The 15,651-nt window shown below is 38.6% G+C and overlaps 1 protein-coding gene across 3 annotated transcripts in view; it reads left to right on the top strand.

The window, feature by feature from the left end:
• Window positions 1–15,651, top strand: part of SGCD (sarcoglycan delta) — a 434,648-nt gene that overhangs the window by 365,045 nt on the left and 53,952 nt on the right. The window lies entirely within an intron of this gene.

Raw genomic sequence — 15,651 nt, 5'->3', positions numbered from 1 at the left:
GGACAGACGGATACATGCATGACCCACTCTCTAATATATAGTTTGGGGTTTTATTTCCATGGGATAAAAACTGATGGAGGCAACAAAGATGTTTCTCTCTCTCAAGTCAGGAGAAAGAGGGGAGGAAGTCACAACTCCGATTGGTCATTTTGTGTTTTCAGAATCTTTTTTGAGTAGTGTGTAATGAAGGTTTTCTCTGGGCATAGTCACTCATCCACATTTGCTATTATAATTGACCTAGCTCTGCTGTCCTGCTGCTTTTCCTGCTTGTTTATAAATTGGAGAACATCTTTCAACTTGGTGGGAGAGCTGTAGTCTAACAGGAACAGTAAGATGGCAGTATGTGTAGGACAATTTAGAAACTTCATTTCAGCTCAGATGGAATGGCCCACACTTTCTAAGCATGAAATCACTCATAAGAACAGAACCAAACAGAATGAGAACTCATTTACAGGACCAGCAGTCTCTAACCAGGCTAGGGGCAGATATGACATGTTGAAAAAGTAAAGATTTCTCTGGCAACTGCCTCTTCTCTTTCTGTTTTCTCCCTCATGGTTCTCACAATGATCTCACCTTGCTACTAACTCAGTATTTCAAGCCCAGCTTTAAAATATTGCAACCCTTTAGCAAAGTGTAGCAATCAGTTGGAAGGAACCTCAGAGGCCACATGGCCCCAACCTGCTGCTAATGCAGAACAGGAGTCCCTTCCACAGGTATTCTGAACAGATGGTATTCGGCTTGTGCTCTGTGCATCTCTAGCAATGATTATGCCTTACTGCAGGAGACAACTGATTTCCCTGTTGGAGGATGACTTGGAAAGTTTGCTTCAGAGACGCAGAGTCTTAAAGTGCACAGCTCTGGAGACATACCAGCCTTGGAGTTCTGGTTCTGCTCCTAACCCACTGTGTGCCCCTGGGCAAGGTACTTAGCCTATGTAAGCCTCATTTCTCTGTCTGTACAAGAGAAGTTGGTAATATCCGGCTTATTGTATTTTGAAAACTAAATTAAAATACACACATCCACACACACACACCATTTAGTATGTTGCCTGGAACATAGGAAATATCCAATAAGTAGTAGCTTAAAAATTAAACAAACCAAAGAGTTCTAAAAATATTGCTAAGATTGACATGACATTTGCAGATAGAGGTTAGAAACAGAATAAGCTCCAGCTACCATGACTGTAAAAGTCATCCCAGTATCTTATTCTGCTGTATATGGCATCCCGTGACTCTACCTGGATTTGAAATTAAACATTCTGAGCACTTTCTTAGTGAAAGAGACTTAAGTATCAAGACTTACTCAGCGGAGACACTTTTGTATGAGAAATTGCTTGATGGCTGTCTAGACACAGAGAGGATTTTTCTTTTGTAATGGGAATCAGGTATAGAGTGGGGTATCTATTTTTTTTTTTTAAGGGAAAAGTGGAGTAGAAGAAGGTGAAAACTCCTGAGGTCCTGTCTGTGCCTCTGAGTCATCTTGCTTTGGCAAGCCTGCGGTTAGTACCACCGCTGCTAGTGAATACCACTTAACAACACAAAATCAAACAAATTAGTTTAGAAGGAAAGGCCATTCCTTTACTATCAGTACCTGCATGCGGAGTTTGATGACTACAATTGTGATTTCAGTTCATTTTTTTTTTCTGTTTCTAAAGCTTGAAATTGCCTAACCAGTCAAGGTGATAATTGGAATCTCTGCCCAATCTCTAAAAGAAATTGGCTTGTACTTCTCAAACAAAGGACTATTGTTTTTGATTTTTCTAAATTTCCTTGAATTATAATCAAGAGGTATATTTACAAGTAAGAAGACCATGCGTGACTTAGGAGCTAGCTGTCAGTTCAGCAAACCAAAAAAGAAATAAGGTTTATAATGACGACAAGATCTGCAATCACTCATTGTACTTCCTGAAAGGTGAGACAGCACCAGACCCTGTTCTTTAGAGTAGCTCTGAGATATAGAGGAGAGAGCTCTTGAGAAATATTCAAGTGTACTTTGATGGGTGCAGGGGACAAACCTTTTTCAATGTTTACTCTAGTGGCATTGATCAAGATCCCAGGCACTTCCTACGAAAGTGGCATTTAAGATAAGTAGTAGCTAAGTGAACAGTGGGGGAAAGTGTTTAGTGGGAGCAGAGGAGGATCAGAGACAAAAGAAGGCATGAAGAAAGATGTCCAATCTGGTTGGAATGTGGAGGGTGGTCTTGACTCTTGCCTATCTCTACTCCATCATTCCCGCCCAACTAAACTCCATCCTCAGTCAATCTAATTCGTTGTCTACCCTCTGTCTTCACTGGGGCAGTAGACAATGGCCAAAGAACAACATACGCTCATACTAACTAGTCTCTCTTTAACGTCATGATTCCTAACCTCAAGTGAGTTGACAGTACAGTCCAGAGATCCTCCAACATGTCTTCGTTCTGTTCTCTGTTGTACCCCCCAAGAAAGCTACTTCATACCTCTCCTTTCTCTTCAAACATTCAATATTTTCTTGCTATATCTCCTTCTCTTCTTGGTAGCTTTGTTTCCTTTTTCATGGGGAAAATATAGATGTGGTCAAAAGATAGCTTCCGTACATTCCAACCACAACATCTACCTGTGTGACTACCATCTGCTTTCCTCCAGTTACCAGGATAAACTGGCCATGTTCCTCTCTAAAACATCTTCTCAACTCCTGCAATGAATCTCATTCCTTTGCACCTATTCAAGGATGTTATTTCAACAGGTACCCACTGTCCCCTCACCTGTATCTTTGACTTTTCCCCCTGGATCTTTACCATCAGTTGTAAAATATATTCTCATCCCCTATAAAAAAAAAAAAATGCTGGGCATGGTGGCTCACACCTGTAATCCCAGCACTTTGGGATACTTAGGCAAGAAGATTGCTTGAGGCTAGGAGTTAGAGACCAGCTTGAACAACCTAGTGAGACTCTGTCTCCACAAAAAATAGAAAATTAGCCAGGTATAGTGGCACACCCCTGTGGTCCCAGCTACTCAAGAGGCTGAGGCAGAAAGATCGCTTGAGCTTAGGAGGTCGAGCCTGCAGTGAGCCGTGATTGTGCCACTGCACTCCACCCTCCTGGGCAACAGAGTGAGACCTCGTCTCAAAAAAAAAAAAAAAGAGAGAGAGAGAGAGAAAGAAGAAACCTTCCTTAACTTGCATATTGCCCCTTGCAATCACCTCATTAATCTGTACAGATTAATGATCTCATCTGCTTTCATGGTTTTAAATACCATCTCTCTGCTGATGACTCTTCATTACTTAGCTCTAGCCCAGGACTTCTCCTGTGGACTGCAGATTTGTATGTGTGGAGTCCATGGGAATTGGATTTCCAACAGGTAAATCAAATGCTAACTTAGAACTTCTGTTTTTTCTACCAAGCCTGATTTGCTACAGTCTTTGCTGTCTCAGTAAATGGCAATTCTGTTCTTCCAGTTGCTCAGAGATGCATAAATAAATAAATAAATAAATAAGATTCTTTTCATGCTTTACATTCTTTTTGTCAGAAAATCCTGTTATTTCCATCTTAAAAATAATATCCAGCATCTGACCACCTCTCATCATTGTCACTACTACTCTACTGTTCAAGCTGTCATTATCTTTCTTGCCTGGATTGTTGTATTGTAAATCATCTTCCTGCTTCCACAATTGACTGTTTATGCTTTTTGTGTTTCAGTCAAAGTCAGATCTTATCAGTTCCTTGCTCAAAAGTATCTAATTGGGGATGGGGGACACTGGCGATAGAGAAGGGAAGAGAGGCAGGGGAGGGAAGACCAGAGACAAAGAGACTAAGTGTTTTTAAAGAATTAGACCATCATTCTCAGTAAAACAGAAAGCCTCTGAAGAGATTTAACAAGAGACTCACCCAGATTTTCATTTTACAAGGGTGTTTTGATAATATGTACACACCTGGAAAAACAGTATGAGGATTTTTAGTACCCTTTAAGATTTGAGAACCTGAAGATTCTCAATAACCAATATTATAATGTATGTTTACAAAAAAAGCTAAAAGTGATAGCATCTGCATGAATTGACTATGGTTTTTCTTGAGGACATTAAACAGATTCAATCTCTCTCAATTCTTAATGCTTTTATGAGAAGATAAAACACAAAAAAAATCAGATGGGCAGACTCAGAAAATCTATAGAACCAACTCAGTCTTATATTTTGAGATTGTATTAAGGTTGCTTCTGTGATTTGAATCTCACAGACTTAAATGATGTTGCTCCCCTCTTTGCCTTGTATGTAAGAATGAGGCTTATGCAGGTAAAGTTCTTATCAATCAGCTGAAATCGCCTCATCCCTTTCTGGGTCTATATGCATTTATGCTGGTATTACAGGATGCAATTTATAATAAAATGTTGACTTAGTACTTTAACTATTATTTACAACAGCTTTTAAGGGCTAGGTGACTAAAATTTGCTTCATTCATGCCACTGTGTCCTCTGCTTGGGATTAATTTTCTACTCCTAAACATGGAGCCCTACATTTGTAGTCTTCCTTAACAAGTCCTTATTGCTCAGTTTAATATTCTTCTATTTTATTCTATCTAATATTCTTTCTATTTTATTATAAATTCTACCTGGGCATCAAGTTAATAGTACAGCCAAAATATGGATACTTTTTCTCCCAAGTCATCCCCAAACATACTCAGGGCGGGGAAGCATATTGAAACTCATCCTAGTAAAACCAAAACCAAAAGAATCTAACTTTCTTTGGAAAATGAATCTTAATAAAAAGCAATATGATTTTTGCTTTTTATTCATCAGGAAGCTGCCAAGTCAAATGGCTTTATACAGCTTCTTTTTCTTATGTGGCAAGAGTTATATTTCAGGGGAAATTAAATATCCAAGTTTTAATACAGTGAGACTTTAATATTTTAATTTAGATTTTTTGTTACCCCTCTTACTATGAGTGGGAGACAATTCTCATGGGTCTCTTATATTTCTACATGTCTTATGAATGAGGCATTAGCTGTCCTTTGTTTTAAACTCTCTTCTCAATGATGTTTAAATGGTGAACAGCTTTAAAATATATAGTGTTTCCCTCCAGAGCAAAGTGCAGCCATGCTTATTGCCCAGTGTAATGAAAATTAGTATCTCCATCCAGAGCAAAACCCAGTCAAGTTACTGCCCATTAAAAAAGATTTGGTCTCCCTAAGCTCTGGGTTCTGCTCCTTTAATATAAGCCACTGCATGTTTAGGCATCCATCTGGGCACATTTATGTTGACCCCCACCCATGGGATTGGGGCAAGGGAAATTGACTCTGACATGATGTTGCTTGCAATGCTTGCCATGCTGTCAGTAATAAAGTTCCTTGTTTGTGACCTGGAAGTCTCATGTCTCCTGCTAGCCTCCATGAAACTGTGTCAGGCTACCTTGTTAGCTTGCAAGTAGGATGAAATCTTAGATTCTTCACAGTTATTGCTAACTATGAAAAACATAATTTTAAATACCGTTAAAACAAGAGAAAATAAAACAGATTTAGAATCTATAGTGGGTGATTCTGGAACATGAAACATATGCCTCAGAGTTTGCCCATACTTTTATTTCTTTTTTTTTTTTCTTTTTTACTTAAGCTATCCCTCTGCCTGGAATTTCCTTCCTACCACACGTTTATCTAACTCATTCAACACTGGCATTTGGAAGGCTTTTTGAATAGCATTACTTTTAACATGCATTAAAAGATCGATGGCTCATGATATGAAAACTTTTTGAAATAAAGGGATTTATCCTTAGTTAAAATTTTATACTATGCTAGGTGACACTTTTACTAAGGAATGAATCATTTATTCTTTTACTTGAACATTTATTATGTACCTAGCTTGTGCCAGGTAGTGTGTTGAGCCTTGAGGATACAGAGATAAGAAATTCTCCATTTGATGAAGCCCGGGAGTAAATGAATATAAAATAACAATATCATTATGTGCCAAGTTCTATGACAACATAGATCTTATAATTTTCTCCCTCCATGTATTAATGCCTTGTAGAGAGCAAGAGGTGGAGCCCACAAACCATGGCTTTGAGCTGCTTTCGTGGCTCGCTGTGTAATGATGTGGTACCCTATGACTTTTAACCTACCACACCTTCTTGTTTAATTGTCATATACCACTGAGGAAGGAATGAACTACCATATAGACACATTATCAGTGAGAACTCTGGTTGCAAATGAAGGAACACTGAAATCAAGTGGACTCTTAAAAGGGTGGTGGAAGGTAACATTTGGCTCATATCACTGAAATGTGATGTGAGAAGCAAATATTTTGATATTGAATGTCCAGAGATGAAATGTCCAGACACTTTTGGATCCAGGCATTTAAATGATGTAATTGAAATTCCACTTTACTCTTTCTTTTCCCAAGTTCCATTTTCCCTCCTGTGGCTTCCATTCTCAGGAACACTTTTGCATAGTTCTGTCCGGATGTCCGCCAGGCTTCTATCCTATCCTTTCATTCATCTCTGAAAGAAAGAGAAATAATCTCAACAATTCCAATAAAAATTCTGGTCATAAGTCCCAGTCACATGACTTGGATCACATGCTTATTCCAAAATAAATAATGCCTAGCCAAGGGAGTCTAGTGCTCAGATTTACCAAGGAAAGGTCATATGACTCTTCCTGGAGTTGGAGGGAAAAATGGATCCACTCCAACCATGTAACTTGAACATGTGGAAGCGGTGGAGCCCCACAGAAATTCAGTTTGCTATAGCTAGATGAATGGGAAATGAATACTGGGCAGGTAAAAACAACAGATGCCTATTTACCTAAAGACATTTTTTATTCTAAATGTTCAAATATAGAAATTATATATAAAAATATCTTGAAGTCACAAAATAGAAAAGTGGTTTATTCGAATATTTTAGTAAAGCAGGTATCAAGCAATGACAAGATACAAAATGGCATCTTCATTTTATATTGCTTTAAATTTTGGTCTAAACTATATAATATCATTAAAATACAGCGAAAGATTAGCTGCACATTTTCCCTCATTTTATTATTTTTTAAATTCAGCTAATAATACCTATAGGATGCCTATGTGGTTATGTTCAAAATACTGCCATTCACCTTGTGGTAGCTTGCCTAGATTAAAAAAAAAAAAAAAAAAGAAATTCTAAAGTACTAACCAACCTCAAAACCCTACCCAATTATTTTTTTCCCTATTAACATCAACCCAAATAACCAAATCTCATGTGAAAGTTTGAGATAGTATGGAAGAAGAGAAATGACATCTTAGCTCTTCCTTGAAGGTCTGTAATTTATAACAATTCATGCATAATAATGATTCAGCAAACTTTTATTAAAAACTTCTCTACATAATACACTGTTATAGGTATCCTTAATATAAAGTAGGTACTTTCTCAGTTATTAAAGTTCTAATTTATAAATCGAGCCATCTTCTTTTTATTATAATTTTATAAGTAAATTGCTAAAGAAATTCACTTGTGATAATAGAAATAAGGATATCTTTGGCAAATTGTACTGTGACAAAATATATTTGCTACCTTTTCTGGGAGGAAATTTATACTGTCCTGTCCATGTCAGGGAATCACGTGATTTGCTCCGACTGATCAAGTATGAGCTAAAGTGGCACATGCAACTTCCAACCAGAAACTTTCAGAGCCATTACCTGGTTTTGCCATTTTCTCTCTTCCCCTCTGCTGAGATATCAGCAATTGTCTTCATATGTCATTGAAATACTGGGTCCTTGTTATTACAACATAATAGCCTAAACTGACTGATACAAATCCAAAGATTTTAGAAGATACTGTATCATCTTAAATGTGATTACCCTTTTGATCTGCAAATGGAGGCCCTTTTGCCACTCCCACCTGAAGGTCAGAGAGATATAGTCTGTACTGATTAAGAAGAACTCAATACCTTGGGTATTGGTGATAAGCTATGTGTGATTAGCTTGCACTGATTCTGCCTAGACATTGCATACATCTTAAAGAAGATGAGTTTCTTTGTCAGGACTCTGGGATCACAGGTATTGAATAGTCCCTTACTAATTTACTTCAGAGAACTCTAATATTTAATTTTGTGTCTTGGCCAGTCCTTTAATAGTGATGTGACTTACATCTTGTCCTTCACTACTATTTTGTAGTTTCTTGTTTTCATTCATGGTGAGTTCAAATATGTTTACTAAAATACTTCAACCACCTGGTATAATCGTATTCAATTTTGTGAGAAATTCTAAGGTAAAAGTCACTTGAAAGATAAGTTTAAACTGTTACTATTTTCTTGCTCATCTCTATGAAGGATAGAGAAGTTTAGCATATTATCTACCTTCTGGATATATAATTTCTTTTTTTTTTTTTTGAGATGGAGTCTCACTCTGTCGCCCAGGCTGGAGTGCAGTGGCACGATCTCGGCTCACTGCAAGCTCCGTCTCCCGGGTTCACAGCATTCTCCTGCCTCAGTCTCCTGAGTAGCTGGGACCACAGGTGCCCGCCACCACGCGCGGCTAATTTTTTGTATTTTTAGTAGAGACGGGGTTTCACCGAGTTAGACCAGGATGGTCTCGATCTCCTGACCTTGTGATCCACCCGCCTCAGCCTCCCAAAGTGCTGGGATTACAGGTGTGAGCCACAGCACCTGGCCTATAATTTCAAATTATGTGTATCAATAGCAGGTACAAGTTCCAACCCATAAGGATTATTATTTTTAAGGACTTAAAAAAAATTCATGTACATCACCCATTCTTCTAGATAGCATAAACTTATTATCAGTTAATTCAAGACATCACTGTCTTCTCATCTCACTCTGATTGTTTATCTCAACTATAGTGGGACTACTAATGTCATGCAAGTCTTTTGGACAGTAAAAGTTGGGTCCTTGTCATTCTCCACGTACACTGTCACCTGCCACAATGCTTGTATTTCCCCTGATTTTTGATCATTGGTCTTTGATCATGATCAGTGTGTTGCTGTATCTCCTTAACCCCACCTTAAGACCCCACACTACATCCATTTTTGATGTCACATTTCTGCTACCCTTAGGTGGTGAGAAACATTTTGCCCCTTCCTGTGCCATACTCAGAGGCACACTGAAACATACTCCATCGGTTCTGTCTTCCAGGAAGCCATTTCTTCTTGAAATCTTGACACTTTGCTGGCCTTTCCTGGGAAGAGGGTAGAGAATATATGTTCCCTCAGCTCTCAGAGTCCCCAAAATTACCTGGAGGAGTCAATAGTCTGCTCCTCCCTGCACTGGGAATTTTCAGGGAAATTGGAAATAGGGACTAAGTAAGGCCCATTCTCAGGGAACTCTTGACTCTCTAAACTTTCCTCTGCTGTTCTAAGGTATTATTTATCTGCAGATTGTTGATTCAGTCTGGTATGTTACTCTGACTCTTCCACTGATCTTTCAGAACCCATTGTTTATACCCTAATCCAGCCTTTTTGAGATGCAAAAACCAAGAACTTGAATTCTTACTGACTTCATCCTTCTGCCATTTCTTACTTAAAGTAGTTTGCATAGAATATAGTATTTGTTACCTGAACAGGGGAAAGGTTACAGAATAACAGAAAGTAACATGTATTCCAAAAAATGCAACCACTTTTATATCAAAATATTATTCTATCACAGATGCATACATAAAAACGCATAGTCATAAATTAAACAAAACTCACAAACTTTGGGCTCTTGGCATAGCATGTTTTGATCAAAGGCCAGACATTTTTATATACAAATTATTTGTTTTCATTGGCCTTTCCATCTATTCCTGTCTATATACCAGGGTGGCGTTTTAGAGCGTATTAGAAATCTATGCCAACCAGCATGTCATGGAACACATTAACTGGCTTCATGCCTACTCTATTCTATAAAGTTATCTCTTTAGACTGAAATCCTCTTCATCTATTGTAATTATTACTCTCAGTAAAGAGTGCTAGAATGTGCTTCAATTTTACACATTTTAATGCACTATCAGATCTTACTACCAAACCCAGTCTTTTCTCTTTTAGTAAGGAAAGTTTTATGGTGATTCTAGACAGTAAGCTCTTGAACTAACATGAAAGAAAACAGCCAAAATGAACAAAATCAAATGAAGGATACAAGAAAATAGAAATAAATTTGAAATAATGTGTTCCTTGTTTATGAAAACTAGTCTGTATTTTTTTAATAAATAATGAATTAGTCCTTTCCTTTTAGGGATAACTATGAGAAAAATGTTGGAGTAGATCACTGGACAAGCCATTAATAATGTAAATTGAATCAATAATTATAGACACTCATAACAGGGAAACTGAAAAATAACCTTTAAATGCCATTTTTCTTTTTTCCCAAATGAGAACTCTGTGTACCTGAAAAAGCACTTGATTAAGGGTTTAAAAGAGGTACTAAGTTTGGCTCTGCTAGTAATAAGTAATTCACTTTATTTCTGTGAGCTGTATTTTCTTCAACAATAACAGAAGAGATTGGACTATGTCAGTGTTTTCCAAAGTGTGGAGAGCATACCACTGGTGTCACTCAGGATAACTTTAGGTTGTATGTCAAATAACAGAGGGAGAGAGCCATTCTTTTTTGAATTCTACCATCCTGATCCTGATTAAGCCAAGGATTAAGTCTTGTGGTGCTAGTTTGGGGGTTACTTGGTGTTACTTGTTCTGCTTTTTGAGGATGAGAACGGACTTTGAAATCAGAGCCTTTTGGTATGTAACAGCTTCTAGATAAAGCATTGTGTGTTTATTGTTTTTTTTTTGTTTTTGTTTTTGTTTTTTTTTTTGGTTATCTTCTTTGGGACAAGGGATGTTGATTTCCCATGTATGATAATAGAACAAAGTTGCCTTTTAGTTTTAAGAAAAGCATTCTATTAAAAAAAAAAAAAAGGAAATGAAAATTCAGGTAGAATGTCCACGACTACATTTTTGATACTGCTGGAGAGGTGATCTATAAGGACATTTCAGAGAGTTCAATTTCATTTTGTTTTATTTTGGTTTTGGTCAAGGCGAAAGACAGCATGGTATAAGTTAAGTTGTCCGCCCTTTGGCTTATTAAGCAGAGTGCATAGTGGTAAAATGAAGTTCAGAATGTAAATTCAGAATATAAATAATACACATTTTCTGGAGCATCAATCTTGAAGACTTCAACAGCTGAATTCACAGACACATAACGAACATACAAACAGATGTATTGAGGAATAGATGCTAAATTTGTTTGAATTTGCAGGATAAAGCACTGCTCTTCAAATACATTGTTTGTAAATAGGCAGAATTGAGCAAAGAGAAAGTGCACTATTTTGAAGGAGGGAATGTAAATACGTGTGTGTGCGCGTGTGTGTGAGAGAGACTTCTGTGAGGTGACCTCACAGAAATGAAGTGAAAACCCCAAAGAGACAGATCCAGAGGTTTATATACCACTTTTAAAAACAGCAATACATTCTTAGAGAAGTGACAAGACAAAGGAAGACAAACGAAAAGGGTTTTGAGCCTCTAGGGCAGTGAATTCTGGGAAAGTAAACGTATGGGGAACCTAATGGAAGACAGGGGTTATTTTAGCAGGGCTTGTTACGTATATTCTTCTCCTCTCAGTACCATCTATCGGCTGATAAGAGCCTACAGTCTTGCTGAGAGCAGGTAAGGGGAACACCTTCACAAAGGGAAATTTATGCCCCTCTTTTAGACAAAAAAGGTGAAGATAGAGAGCTGCTTTCTGTGTCTGATGTTTCTCAGTTGCCTTCAACTCAAAATAATCCTTATGGCAGAGTGACATTTTGGATGGCATATTCTGGTCCCCTTCAAGGACAATATGCAGAGGTCATGAAGACCATCTGGTGCCAATAATAGAAAGACCCTGAAATTACAGAGTATTTCCACTGTGAGCACAGAAGTGATCCAGTCATGAATATATCTTGGAGTTTGACTAAAAGGAGCAGGGTCTGAATGAGGTCAAATCGCTCCCACTCCCTTCCTTGTTCACCTCCTGTCCATACTAACACTGTTGTAATGAGAGTAACTACATGCAAGTACTTGCACAGAGTCACAATGGCTCGAGGCCTAGACAGCTCCACCTTGGGAGAAAATCTGGGAAGAAAATCAGGAAAAAAGTGTTTGTGCTGAAGACAAAAACCGAAGAGAATAAGGGCTGGAGGGAAGAATTCAGAGTGATATGAAAAGGATTAAAATAATCCTATACACTTGAGAGTGTCTGGGGAACTGGTTTTATATCCCTGCAAGCCACAACTTGTATAAACAATGAATTATACTCTTTCACACTTGCTTTTTCTCCTTTCTTTGACCCATTACTAATACTGCCAGGAAAGAAACATGGGTTTGAAAAGAGCAGAAATTCATTCTCCAGGTGATCTATGTTGTGTGCTTAGAATGGAGCAGTTGAAACTTCTTGATGCTTATGTTCCTGTCACCCCCCAACCCTCCCGCCCCCTACTCTGGGGAGATGGGAAGGGAATCAACAAGAAAAGCATACTGCATCTCTAAATTCTAACTTCACAGTCTTCTAGCCATAAAGGACTTTTGATAGAAGAGTTTGAGAAGTACTGAGAAAGGGACCAGGCTTAGAAAGTCTTGAAGCCCTTGTTTAGCATTGCAGTTGTGGGATCTTGGGAGAGTTTTCTTGCATCCTGATCCCCCTTTCCTTATTAGTCTTATCCACCAAAGGTTGCAGGAGGTATTCCATGCCTGATAGAATAGTGGTAGACAACAAGGAAAGCTAGGAGCTTTTTAAAAATTCAGAAAATGCATCTATTTATACATAAACCAAGCCTTGATGGAGAAGAGGTGCTCAGTAAATACTTGGTGAATGATTGTTTGCCAGTGCCAATTCTGACACTCTCAGAAAAACCAGCCAAAATATGCCTCTTTGAGAAAACAATATTTCTACAATATTTTTATGCCCTGGGGCAGTATTACTTGGTTACACCAGGTACTTTGAAAAATATTTCCATTTTTCACACCCAGAGCAACATTCTGAGGTGTGCTATGAAAAAGCCAAACTCTGAAAAACATTTGAAGAGATTTATGTTGAGCCAAATGTGAGGACTATGACCCATAACACAGCCCCAGGCGGTCCTGAGAACACGTGCCCAAGGTAGTAGGGTTATGGCTTGGTTTTACACATTTTAGGGAGACATAAGACATTAATACATGTAAGATGTGAAGTTGGTTTGATCTGTAAAGTCAGGACAACTCAAAGCAGGTAAAGGTGTATTCAAAGATGTTCTGATTGGCAGTTGGTTAAAAGAGTTAAGTTATTATCTAAAGATCTGGAGTCAATAGAAAGGAGTGTCTCAATTTAGATAAGGGATTGTGAAGACCAAAGTTCTTACTATGTAGATGAAGTCTCATAGGTGGTCATCTTTAGAGGCAATAGATGGCAAATGTTTTCTATGCAGACCTTCAAAAGGTGCTGGACTCTCAGCTGATCTCTTCAGGATCAGAAAAAGACCTGGAAAGGGAAGAAGATTCTCTACAGAATGTAAATTTACTCCATAAGAGACAGCCTTGTCAAAGAAATATATTTTGGTGTAAAATACTTTTCTTTCTTTCAGGACCTGCTATTTGTCATGTGATACTATACTAGAGTCAGGTTAGAATTTGGTATCTTATTGCCAGAAAGGATCTGTTTGGTCACTCTTAAGATCTCTGTTTTAATGTTAATACTGGTCAGTTGTCCCTGAATTACCAAGGGAGAAGCATATAATGAGGCAAGTTTGATGCCCCCTTCCCATCATGGCCTGAACCAGTGTTTCAGGATTTTTTGGAATCCCCTTGGTCAAGAGAGGGGTCCATTCAGTCCTTTGGGGGGCTTCGAATTTTATTTTTGGTTTGCAGGTGCTTTACAGTGTTTGCCCCATAGAGGCAGAGTTCTAGAATTTCCTACTTTAGTAACATTTAGTAAACATGTGTGTCCACACAGCCACCATTGAGGTAGCATCGATGGCGTACTACTAAGTGCAAGTGTATCTCTCAATATATTCCTTAGAGAGCAAGCACAGATCAGAAGGAAAGTGAAAGTGGGTAAAAACTAACTTTTTGATGCAAGCATCCCAGGCACCCTTCAGTATCAACATAAGTACTTTTTAATCAATTGTATTTTGCCAGAGGATGGGCCTATGTTAGGAGTAGTAATTGCTGCACTTCACTTCTTGCCGTGACTTCAGGGAAAGGTTGACTCCAGGCACTGACCTGAGTTTATTTGGCAAGAGATCCCTGAGGGCTTTCATCTAGTACAATTTTTGAAATCAGCTTTTATATTTTCTTGACTTTCTGAAATTCTCCAAAGCAAAATACATCTCTCTGTAGAGGTGTTATAGGAAAAGGGTCCTGATCCAAACCCCAAGAGAGGGTTCTTGGATCTCATGCAAGAAAGAATTTGGGGCAAGTCCATAGACTAAAGTGAAAGCAAGTTTATTAAGAAAGTAGAGGGATGAAAGAATGGCTACTCCATAGACAGAGCAGCCCTGAGGACTGCTGGGTTTTATGGTTATTTCTTGATCGTATGCTTAACAAGGGGTGGATTACTCATGCCTCCCCTTTTTAGACCACATAGGCTAACTTCCTGATGTTGCCATGCATTTGTGAACTATCATAGTTCTGGTGGGAGTGTAGCAGTGATGCCAACCAGAGGTCACTTTCGTTGCCATTTTGGTTTTGGTGGGTTTTGGCCGGCTTCTTTACTGCAACCTGTTTTATTAGCAAGGTCTTTGTGACCTTTATCTTGTGCTGACCTCCCATCTCATCCTGTGACTTAGAATGCCTTACCCATCTGGGAACAGGTCTCAGCCTTATTTTATCCAGCCCCTATTCAGGATGGAGTTGCTCTGGTTTAAATGCCTCAGACAGAGACATGACAGCCTAATATATTTCTCTGGCCAGTGGTTCCAGGATGGGGTAAGGTATGCTGCAGGCTTGGCATATCTTTGTTAAACTTGTTCAAATGAGCTGTTGGTATAGTGTTGTGGCAGTCACAGAACACTGCCTTCATCTTATGAAGTCATATTCAAAAAATAAAAGTTTATTTTCCCAACCAAGGTAATGTTTCCATGTAACTATACCGATCGACTTTTCTATTAGGTAGGAACCATTGTTTGCAAATATTAGAGACTAGACAGATGTGTGTTAAAAAAAAGGAGAGATAAATGTATCAGCTTGCCAGGTTTCTCACAGAATCCAAGGACCAACATCCAGTTTCTCAGGAAACACTAGAGGCAAGGTCTGGGCTCGAATTCATCTCCTCTTTCTGCTCCCCAGTTCACATAGCAGAGCAAACCCAGGTCTTCGTGGTACACACCAAGCCCTTGTGCTCCACCCTTGGACTTCTGTGCCATTCCACAGGCCCCTCTTCCTTCAGAGCAGCATTCCCCGACCCCTTTTCCAGGAGAGCCTGGCTTCCCACCCACTGTCTATCAATCAATCAATCACCTCACTTTTCCTTTCATTGCACTTAAACCAGTGGGAAACTGGTAAGTTTACTTGTTATCTATCCCCCATACTTGAATGTAAGCTTCATGAGAAGCTTATTCATGTCTCTCTTGCCATCATCTAGAGAGACAAATGCTTCCCACATGGTAGGTTCTGAATAAATATTGACTGAATTAATATATAAATACAGGTTCAGCTGTGAGGGACCCACCAATCAACTTTCCTAACAGGTAGAAATCCCCTATGATTAGGGGTAGCTGGTCTGGTACAGGAGAC

This window comes from Symphalangus syndactylus, chromosome 7, assembly GCF_028878055.3.
Source record: "Symphalangus syndactylus isolate Jambi chromosome 7, NHGRI_mSymSyn1-v2.1_pri, whole genome shotgun sequence".
Lineage (NCBI taxonomy): Eukaryota > Metazoa > Chordata > Mammalia > Primates > Hylobatidae > Symphalangus > Symphalangus syndactylus.
The sequence above is the reverse complement of the archived record's forward strand: the minus strand, read 5'-3'. Positions and strand labels throughout refer to the sequence as shown.